Source organism: Schistocerca serialis, unplaced genomic scaffold, assembly GCF_023864345.2.
Source record: "Schistocerca serialis cubense isolate TAMUIC-IGC-003099 unplaced genomic scaffold, iqSchSeri2.2 HiC_scaffold_1195, whole genome shotgun sequence".
NCBI classification, from domain to species: domain Eukaryota; kingdom Metazoa; phylum Arthropoda; class Insecta; order Orthoptera; family Acrididae; genus Schistocerca; species Schistocerca serialis.
The window spans coordinates 85,001-95,000 of NW_026047398.1; the positions used below are offsets into that span (position 1 = coordinate 85,001).

The following is a 10,000-nucleotide window of genomic DNA, read 5'->3' on the forward strand; positions in this document are numbered from 1 at the left end:
GTCGTACCTTAACCTAACCTACGTCGTACCTTAACCTAACCTACGTCGTACCTTAACCTAACCTACGTCGTACCTTAACCTAACCTACGTCGTACCTTAACCTAACCTACGTCGTACCTTAACCTAACCTACGTCGTACCTTAACCTAACCTACGTCGTACCTTAACCTAACCTACGTCGTACCTTAACCTAACCTACGTCGTACCTTAACCTAACCTACGTCGTACCTTAACCTAACCTACGTCGTACCTTAACCTAACCTACGTCGTACCTTAACCTAACCTACGTCGTACCTTAACCTAACCTACGTCGTACCTTAACCTAACCTACGTCGTACCTTAACCTAACCTACGTCGTACCTTAACCTAACCTACGTCGTACCTTAACCTAACCTACGTCGTACCTTAACCTAACCTACGTCGTACCTTAACCTAACCTGTATTGCGCCTTAACCTAACCTGTATTGCGCCTTAACCTAACCTGTATTGCGCCTTAACCTAACCTGTATTGCGCCTTAACCTAACCTGTATTGCGCCTTAACCTAACCTGTATTGCGCCTTAACCTAACCTGTATTGCGCCTTAACCTAACCTGTATTGCGCCTTAACCTAACCTGTATTGCGCCTTAACCTAACCTGTATTGCGCCTTAACCTAACCTGTATTGCGCCTTAACCTAACCTGTATTGCGCCTTAACGTAACCTGTATTGCGCCTTAACGTAACCTATATTGCGCCTTAACGTAACCTATATTGCGCCTTAACCTAACCTATATTGCGCCTTAACGTAACCTATATTGCGCCTTAACGTAACCTATATTGCGCCTTAACGTAACCTATATTGCGCCTTAACGTAACCTATATTGCGCCTTAACGTAACCTATATTGCGCCTTAACGTAACCTATATTGCGCCTTAACGTAACCTATATTGCGCCTTAACGTAACCTATATTGCGCCTTAACGTAACCTATATTGCGCCTTAACGTAACCTATATTGCGCCTTAACGTAACCTATATTGCGCCTTAACGTAACCTATATTGCGCCTTAACGTAACCTATATTGCGCCTTAACGTAACCTATATTGCGCCTTAACGTAACCTATATTGCGCCTTAACGTAACCTATATTGCGCCTTAACGTAACCTATATTGCGCCTTAACGTAACCTATATTGCGCCTTAACGTAACCTATATTGCGCCTTAACGTAACCTATATTGCGCCTTAACGTAACCTATATTGCGCCTTAACGTAACCTATATTGCGCCTTAACGTAACCTATATTGCGCCTTAACGTAACCTATATTGCGCCTTAACGTAACCTATATTGCGCCTTAACGTAACCTATATTGCGCCTTAACGTAACCCACATTGTGCTGTAACCCAACACACGTTGGGCCTTAACCCAACACACGTTGGGCCTTAACCCAACACACGTTGGGCCTTAACCCAACACACGTTGGGCCTTAACCCAACACACGTTGGGCCTTAACCCAACACACGTTGGGCCTTAACCCAACACACGTTGGGCCTTAACCCAACACACGTTGGGCCTTAACCTGCTCTGTAATTGTCATACGACGCGTTAAATTAGTGTAGTGTTGCCCAACTGCAACCCCCGCAATATAGTTTGCTACTCGCACTGCCCGGTCCCCAGTGTATCGCTTCATGTTAAACACCTTGCAGCTATACACTGTAATGTGGATGGCAGCAGGACGTACATGCTCAATGCCCTTTGCAGTTGTTCATTGGCATTTGCAGTTGTTCATTGGCATTCGCATGGCGAAGCACTTAGCCTACGCTGTGGTACGGCCTGTGTCAACTGTCCGCTGATGTTGTACGTCCAAATCACACACTGTACTGCACATTGGTCCTCATGTACTGAATGATACATCGTGGTACATGTGACCGTACAACGACTGCGCCAACAACGGCGAACCATGCGGTCCAAATGTTGTGCACTCAGCTACGTGTCGTCTCCCTATAAGAGCTGGATTGCAGTGTGGTATGCCCTGGATGGCGATCAGCATGAGCCGTCTGTTGATGTAGTGGCGCGTGTTGTCAGACGTAGTCGTCTCTTCTCACACACCGTGATAGCATGGTGCACTGCGTTCCACATCTGCGACATGCGACAGAGGCCGGTTGACAGTCGTTCGCGCAATGGACATCGCATACGTACGGGGGCCACCTTCCACGTGTTCGCGAAGCGTGCACATGTTGTTGCGTGTATGTGGGCAGACAGTGTGTCGTGACACCTGACACAGGCATGCAACAATCGTTGAATTTGCAAATGGCGATGGACGCCTACGTTTGCTGGTGACGTTACGCAAATGAACAACTGGTAAACCGTTGTGGTGCGGTTGTTCTCGCTAGAGGTGAATCAGTGATGGCGACGATCGGTTGAGCTACCAACCGGTTGTTCCAGCGATACCCACCATGCCCACGAACGTGAATGGCATCTGGGTGTGAAGCGATACGCGGCGGTGGCTGGGTGGGACCGTCCCCGGCCGGTGAGGGGGGGCCTCCCGGCGTGCTGGCCGCGCGGTGCGTGGGCGCACGCGCTACAGCCGGCTGGTGGGGGCGGCCAGTGGCAGGCGCGCCGGCCGACGGAGGCGGCAGGCGGCGCAGCTGCGCGCCGGCGCACCCTGCACGCGGCGCCGTGCGGCCAAAGTAGGTCCTCGCGGGCCCGGTGCGAAGCGCGGTGGACATCTGCAGTGTGCTGGTCCGATTGAGGACTGTGTGCGCTGAGGATGCGCCGCCGCCTGGCGCTCGGCGCCGCGACGCCGTCTGCTGCTCGGTCGCCTCTGCGGTTCTCGCAGGTGGTTTGTATCGCAGCTGTGCGGACGTGTTGGCGCGTGCGCTGTGCTGGGAGAGTTCGCTTCGGCACCCAAGTGGGGCTTTTGTCCTTCTGTGGCGCTGGCGTTGGAGCTGCCGGTCACCGTAGGTGGCGCGTGTTGTCTCCCGCCGGCAATGCCACGACAGCACGCTCCCGGGCCTCTGTCGGCAGCGGCAAGCTCAGTTGGGAGCACGGGTGGTCGCACCTAAAGCGTCTACTCGCCAAACTCCGGGCGATTGCGCCTCTCTCGAACCCGACCAAGTACTTAGGACGGCGCTGCGCGCCGCCGGGACCTGAGAGGGTTTCGAGGTGTATGGTGCAGGGGAGCTCAGCCTCCTCCTGTTTGCAGAATAATTGAGCGGACGCTTGCGTGTTCGCGCGGGCCCCCGGGACACACTCCCGGGCGGCCGGCTGCTCAGCTCTAGTTGACGCAGCTCCCTGGTTGATCCTGCCAGTAGTCATATGCTTGTCTCAAAGATTAAGCCATGCATGTCTCAGTACAAGCCGCATTAAGGTGAAACCGCGAATGGCTCATTAAATCAGTTATGGTTCCTTAGATCGTACCCACGTTACTTGGATAACTGTGGTAATTCTAGAGCTAATACATGCAAACAGAGTCCCGACCAGAGATGGAAGGGACGCTTTTATTAGATCAAAACCAATCGGTCGGCTCGTCCGGTCCGTTTGCCTTGGTGACTCTGAATAACTTTGGGCTGATCGCACGGTCCTCGTACCGGCGACGCATCTTTCAAATGTCTGCCTTATCAACTGTCGATGGTAGGTTCTGCGCCTACCATGGTTGTAACGGGTAACGGGGAATCAGGGTTCGATTCCGGAGAGGGAGCCTGAGAAACGGCTACCACATCCAAGGAAGGCAGCAGGCGCGCAAATTACCCACTCCCGGCACGGGGAGGTAGTGACGAAAAATAACGATACGGGACTCATCCGAGGCCCCGTAATCGGAATGAGTACACTTTAAATCCTTTAACGAGTATCTATTGGAGGGCAAGTCTGGTGCCAGCAGCCGCGGTAATTCCAGCTCCAATAGCGTATATTAAAGTTGTTGCGGTTAAAAAGCTCGTAGTTGGATTTGTGTCCCACGCTGTTGGTTCACCGCCCGTCGGTGTTTAACTGGCATGTATCGTGGGACGTCCTGCCGGTGGGGCGAGCTGAAGGCGTGCGACGCGCCTCGTGCGTGCTCGTGCGTCCCGAGGCGGACCCCGTTGCAATCCTACCAGGGTGCTCTTGAGTGAGTGTCTCGGTGGGCCGGCACGTTTACTTTGAACAAATTAGAGTGCTTAAAGCAGGCAAGCCCGCCTGAATACTGTGTGCATGGAATAATGGAATAGGACCTCGGTTCTATTTTGTTGGTTTTCGGAACCCGAGGTAATGATTAATAGGGACAGGCGGGGGCATTCGTATTGCGACGTTAGAGGTGAAATTCTTGGATCGTCGCAAGACGAACAGAAGCGAAAGCATTTGCCAAGTATGTTTTCATTAATCAAGAACGAAAGTTAGAGGTTCGAAGGCGATCAGATACCGCCCTAGTTCTAACCATAAACGATGCCAGCCAGCGATCCGCCGCAGTTCCTCCGATGACTCGGCGGGCAGCCTCCGGGAAACCAAAGCTTTTGGGTTCCGGGGGAAGTATGGTTGCAAAGCTGAAACTTAAAGGAATTGACGGAAGGGCACCACCAGGAGTGGAGCCTGCGGCTTAATTTGACTCAACACGGGAAACCTCACCAGGCCCGGACACCGGAAGGATTGACAGATTGATAGCTCTTTCTTGATTCGGTGGGTGGTGGTGCATGGCCGTTCTTAGTTGGTGGAGCGATTTGTCTGGTTAATTCCGATAACGAACGAGACTCTAGCCTGCTAACTAGTCGCGTGACATCCTTCGTGCTGTCAGCGATTACTTTTCTTCTTAGAGGGACAGGCGGCTTCTAGCCGCACGAGATTGAGCAATAACAGGTCTGTGATGCCCTTAGATGTTCTGGGCCGCACGCGCGCTACACTGAAGGAATCAGCGTGTCTTCCTAGGCCGAAAGGTCGGGGTAACCCGCTGAACCTCCTTCGTGCTAGGGATTGGGGCTTGCAATTGTTCCCCATGAACGAGGAATTCCCAGTAAGCGCGAGTCATAAGCTCGCGTTGATTACGTCCCTGCCCTTTGTACACACCGCCCGTCGCTACTACCGATTGAATGATTTAGTGAGGTCTTCGGACTGGTACGCGGCATTGACTCTGTCGTTGCCGATGCTACCGGAAAGATGACCAAACTTGATCATTTAGAGGAAGTAAAAGTCGTAACAAGGTTTCCGTAGGTGAACCTGCGGAAGGATCATTACCGACTAGACTGCATGTCTTTCGATGTGCGTGTCGTGTCGCGCAACACGCTACCTGTACGGCTCGCAGTAGCCGTGCGCCGCGTGCGGAACCACGCGTGCTTCTCAAAACTAACGCCAATGTTGTGTGGTACGAGCGCTGAAGCGCTGGAGCGGCTGGCCTGCGGCACCTGGCGCCTGGCGCCGGTTTTGAATGACTTTCGCCCGACTGCCTGTCCGCTCCGGTGTGGAGCCGTACGACGCCCATCGGCCGTGAGGCCGTTGGACACAGAACGCTTGAACAGGGGCCGCCACACGCCTACGTCCCGCCTATGCAACTGTCTTGAAAGAGACGGTGGAAACTAAGAAAAGATCACCCAGGACGGTGGATCACTCGGCTCGTGGGTCGATGAAGAACGCAGCAAATTGCGCGTCGACATGTGAACTGCAGGACACATGAACATCGACGTTTCGAACGCACATTGCGGTCCATGGATTCCGTTCCCGGGCCACGTCTGGCTGAGGGTCGGCTACGTATACTGAAGCGCGCGGCGTTTGCCCCGCTTCGCAGACCTGGGAGCGTCGCGGCCGCCTGTGGGGCCGGCCGCGCCTCCTTAAACGTGCGATGCGCGCCCGTCGCCTGGCGGTTCGCATACCGGTACTTACTCGGTAGCGTGCACAGCCGGCTGGCGGTGTGGCGTGCGACACCTCGTACAACGACCTCAGAGCAGGCGAGACTACCCGCTGAATTTAAGCATATTACTAAGCGGAGGAAAAGAAACTAACAAGGATTCCCCCAGTAGCGGCGAGCGAACAGGGAAGAGTCCAGCACCGAACCCCGCAGGCTGCCGCCTGTCGTGGCATGTGGTGTTTGGGAGGGTCCACTACCCCGACGCCTCGCGCCGAGCCCAAGTCCAACTTGAATGAGGCCACGGCCCGTAGAGGGTGCCAGGCCCGTAGCGGCCGGTGCGAGCGTCGGCGGGACCTCTCCTTCGAGTCGGGTTGCTTGAGAGTGCAGCTCCAAGTGGGTGGTAAACTCCATCTGAGACTAAATATGACCACGAGACCGATAGCGAACAAGTACCGTGAAGGAAAGTTGAAAAGAACTTTGAAGAGAGAGTTCAAAAGTACGTGAAACCGTTCTGGGGTAAACGTGAGAAGTCCGAAAGGTCGAACGGGTGAGATTTACGCCCATCCGGCCACTGGCCTCCGCCCTCGGCAGATGGGGCCGGCCGCCCGCGCGGAGCAATCCGCGGCGGGGTCGTGTCCGGTTGCCTTTCCACTCGCCGCGGGGTGGGGCCGTTCCGGTGTGCGGTGGGCCGCACTTCTCCCCTAGTAGGACGTCGCGACCCGCTGGGTGCCGGCCTACGGCCCGGGTGCGCAGCCTGTCCTTCCGCGGGCCTCGGTTCGCGTCTGTTGGGCAGAGCCCCGGTGTCCTGGCTGGCTGCCCGGCGGTATATCTGGAGGAGTCGATTCGCCCCTTTGGGCGCTCGGGCTCCCGGCAAGCGCGCGCGGTTCTTCCCGGATGACGGACCTACCTGGCCCGGCCCCGGACCCGCGCCGCTGTTGGCTCGGGATGCTCTCGGGCGGAATAATCGCTCCCGTCAGCGGCGCTTCAGCTTTGGACAATTTCACGACCCGTCTTGAAACACGGACCAAGGAGTCTAACATGTGCGCGAGTCATTGGGCTGTACGAAACCTAAAGGCGTAATGAAAGTGAAGGTCTCGCCTTGCGCGGGCCGAGGGAGGATGGGGCTTCCCCGCCCTTCACGGGGCGGCGGCCTCCGCACTCCCGGGGCGTCTCGTCCTCATTGCGAGGTGAGGCGCACCTAGAGCGTACACGTTGGGACCCGAAAGATGGTGAACTATGCCTGGCCAGGACGAAGTCAGGGGAAACCCTGATGGAGGTCCGTAGCGATTCTGACGTGCAAATCGATCGTCGGAGCTGGGTATAGGGGCGAAAGACTAATCGAACCATCTAGTAGCTGGTTCCCTCCGAAGTTTCCCTCAGGATAGCTGGTGCTCGTACGAGTCTCATCCGGTAAAGCGAATGATTAGAGGCCTTGGGGCCGAAACGACCTCAACCTATTCTCAAACTTTAAATGGGTGAGATCTCCGGCTTGCTTGATATGCTGAAGCCGCGAGCAAACGACTCGGATCGGAGTGCCAAGTGGGCCACTTTTGGTAAGCAGAACTGGCGCTGTGGGATGAACCAAACGCCGAGTTAAGGCGCCCGAATCGACGCTCATGGGAAACCATGAAAGGCGTTGGTTGCTTAAGACAGCAGGACGGTGGCCATGGAAGTCGGAATCCGCTAAGGAGTGTGTAACAACTCACCTGCCGAAGCAACTAGCCCTGAAAATGGATGGCGCTGAAGCGTCGTGCCTATACTCGGCCGTCAGTCTGGCAGTCATGGCCGGTCCTTGCGGCCGGCCGCGAAGCCCTGACGAGTAGGAGGGTCGCGGCGGTGGGCGCAGAAGGGTCTGGGCGTGAGCCTGCCTGGAGCCGCCGTCGGTGCAGATCTTGGTGGTAGTAGCAAATACTCCAGCGAGGCCCTGGAGGGCTGACGCGGAGAAGGGTTTCGTGTGAACAGCCGTTGCACACGAGTCAGTCGATCCTAAGCCCTAGGAGAAATCCGATGTTGATGGGGGCCGTCATAGCATGATGCACTTTGTGCTGGCCCCCGTTGGGCGAAAGGGAATCCGGTTCCTATTCCGGAACCCGGCAGCGGAACCGATACAAGTCGGGCCCCTCTTTTAGAGATGCTCGTCGGGGTAACCCAAAAGGACCCGGAGACGCCGTCGGGAGATCGGGGAAGAGTTTTCTTTTCTGCATGAGCGTTCGAGTTCCCTGGAATCCTCTAGCAGGGAGATAGGGTTTGGAACGCGAAGAGCACCGCAGTTGCGGCGGTGTCCCGATCTTCCCCTCGGACCTTGAAAATCCGGGAGAGGGCCACGTGGAGGTGTCGCGCCGGTTCGTACCCATATCCGCAGCAGGTCTCCAAGGTGAAGAGCCTCTAGTCGATAGAATAATGTAGGTAAGGGAAGTCGGCAAATTGGATCCGTAACTTCGGGATAAGGATTGGCTCTGAGGATCGGGGCGTGTCGGGCTTGGTCGGGAAGTGGGTCAGCGCTAACGTGCCGGGCCTGGGCGAGGTGAGTGCCGTAGGGGTGCCGGTAAGTGCGGGCGTTTAGCGCGGGCGTGGTCTGCTCTCGCCGTTGGTTGGCCTCGTGCTGGCCGGCGGTGCAGGATGCGCGCGCCTGCGCGGCGTTCGCGTCCCGGTGCTTCAACCTGCGTGCAGGATCCGAGCTCGGTCCCGTGCCTTGGCCTCCCACGGATCTTCCTTGCTGCGAGGCCGCGTCCGCCTTAGCGTGCTCCTCCGGGGGCGCGCGGGTGCGCGGATTCTCTTCGGCCGCCATTCAACGATCAACTCAGAACTGGCACGGACTGGGGGAATCCGACTGTCTAATTAAAACAAAGCATTGCGATGGCCCTAGCGGGTGTTGACGCAATGTGATTTCTGCCCAGTGCTCTGAATGTCAACGTGAAGAAATTCAAGCAAGCGCGGGTAAACGGCGGGAGTAACTATGACTCTCTCGCAATACATGGGCCTAGCCCTCTTAGCCTCTCCTCTCCTGCGGTCTTCTCCCCTTCTCGTGGGCCCGCTGATTTCGCAGAGTGGAAGACCGCACCAGGGGCTTGGGGGGGTTACCAGCCCCCCCTCGCACTATCCCTTTTTTAGTTGGGGGCAGTAAGCAGAGAATAAGTGGTGGCCCTTCCGCTGAAGGTGCCACCCCAACTCCCCCAGCACCTAGCCGGCCAACCGGCCGTGCCGAAAATCTTGTAACTTTTGCAGCTATGTATACCTGTAGTGAGTGCCACCGCAGCTTTACAACCAAGAACGGTCTCGGGGTCCATCGCCGCCGCCAACATCTTGCGGCCGCCAACGCGGAGATCGTCACGGAGAGGCATCGCGCGAGGTGGACGGAGGAAGAAGTCCTGTCGCTCGCCAAGGCGGAGGCCGAACTGTTCCTTGAGAGGGACGCCCGGTTCTTCTTCGTCAATCAAGAACTCATCAGGATGTTCCCCGACCGAACGCTCGAGGCAATCAAGTGCCGACGGCGGCAAGCTGCCCACAAGCAGCTTGTCCGCCAATTCATGGAGGCGCTTGAGATCGGTCGGGGGGAAGAGCCGGCGTCCCGCCGGGGAGCAGCGAGCCCGCTGCCTGACGCGGGCGAGGCCGCTGCGCCGCCCGTCGACGCAGCCGAGGACTTCGCGGCCGACACCACCGGGCCGCCGCCGGAGGGGCCGACTGACGCCGCCATCTGGGAGCATCTGGCGGGGCTACCCGCTTCCGCCCAGCGTTTCTCTGCCCTGGATCGTGTCATAGGTCTGGGGCGGGGCACGCCGCCCGATGTCATCCTGGGCATGCTCCCGGATGCCCTTGCGTCGGTCGGGTCCAGAGGGGAGAGATCGATCACCAGGACACAGCGGCCGCGCCAACCATCGAAGCGGCCGCCTGCCGCGCCGCCGACGCAGAAGCGCAAGCGGCGCCGCTGGGAGTACGCGAGAACGCAGGATGCCTTCCGACGGTCGCGTGCACGTTGCGTGCGCGGCCTCTTGGATGGCACCCTGCTCCAGCCGCCACCTGCCATCCCTGGTCTGCTGGACTTCTGGGCGGACCTCTTCACCAAGAAGCCCATCTCCACCGCGGGCTTCATTCGTGACCGCCTCCTCCCGCACTCAGAGCCTGTCGCTCTCGAGTGCATATGGGGGCCGGTCACACATGAGGAGGTCGCCGCCGCGTTGCCGCCCAGGGGATCAGCAGCCGGGCCGGACGGCCTTACC

The 10,000-nt window shown here is 57.2% G+C and overlaps 2 non-coding genes and 1 pseudogene across 2 annotated transcripts; all 3 read left to right on the top strand.

Annotated features, from left to right (window-relative positions):
- Nucleotides 1-3,265: 3,265 nt before the first annotated feature.
- LOC126434753 (small subunit ribosomal RNA) lies at nucleotides 3,266-5,175 on the top strand. Its single transcript, XR_007579461.1, has one exon. It is a non-coding gene; the product is annotated as a small subunit ribosomal RNA (ribosomal RNA).
- Nucleotides 5,176-5,526: 351 nt separating this feature from the next.
- LOC126434751 (5.8S ribosomal RNA) lies at nucleotides 5,527-5,681 on the top strand. Its single transcript, XR_007579459.1, has one exon. It is a non-coding gene; the product is annotated as a 5.8S ribosomal RNA (ribosomal RNA).
- Nucleotides 5,682-5,869: 188 nt separating this feature from the next.
- The window catches only part of LOC126434841 (large subunit ribosomal RNA), a 7,831-nt pseudogene continuing 3,700 nt past the window's right edge, over nucleotides 5,870-10,000 (top strand).